This window comes from Eimeria mitis, genomic scaffold (assembly GCF_000499745.2).
Source record: "Eimeria mitis Houghton genomic scaffold, Emh_scaff2543, whole genome shotgun sequence".
In the NCBI taxonomy this organism is placed as follows: Eukaryota; Apicomplexa; class Conoidasida; order Eucoccidiorida; family Eimeriidae; genus Eimeria; species Eimeria mitis.
The window spans coordinates 5611-6085 of record NW_013570884.1 but is presented as its reverse complement, the minus strand read 5'-3'; the positions used below and the strand labels follow the sequence as shown (position 1 = coordinate 6085).

Below are 475 nucleotides of genomic sequence, written 5' to 3'. Positions count from 1 at the left end.
GTAGGGAGAGGCTGAATCAGCTGGATCATCGTGCTGCAGCACACACACAGCAGCAGCAGCAGCAGCAGCAACAGCAGCAGCAGGAGCAGCAGCAGGGGAGGAGGAGACAGCAGCAAGAGAGGAGAGGAGCAGGCAGCAGCAGAAGCAGCAGCATAGGAAACGGGAAATGAAAAAAGAGAAACAATGAATGCTGCTGCTGCTGCTGCTGCAGATGCAGCTGCAGCAGCTGCAGCAGCAACAAAAGTAACGAATTAAGGTAAAAAGGAGACAGAAAGGAGACAGAAAGGAGACAGAAAGGAGACAGAAAGGAGACAGAAAGGAGACAGAAAGGGGACAAGGGAGAGATAAGAGAAAAAGAGAGACAAAAGAAAGAAAAAAGGAGACAAAAAGGAGACAAAAGAAAAACAAAAGAAAAACAAAAAGGAGACAAAAGAAAAACAAAAGAAAGAAAAAAGAAAAAAAAAAGAAAAAAAAG

The 475-nt window shown here is 44.6% G+C and overlaps 1 protein-coding gene across 1 annotated transcript in view; it reads right to left on the bottom strand.

Annotated features, from left to right (window-relative positions):
* EMH_0055310 (uncharacterized protein) overlaps window positions 1–475 on the bottom strand; it is a gene marked incomplete at both ends in the record, with an annotated part of 7759 nt that overhangs the window by 2540 nt on the left and 4744 nt on the right. The gene's annotated exons all lie outside the window — the stretch shown is intronic.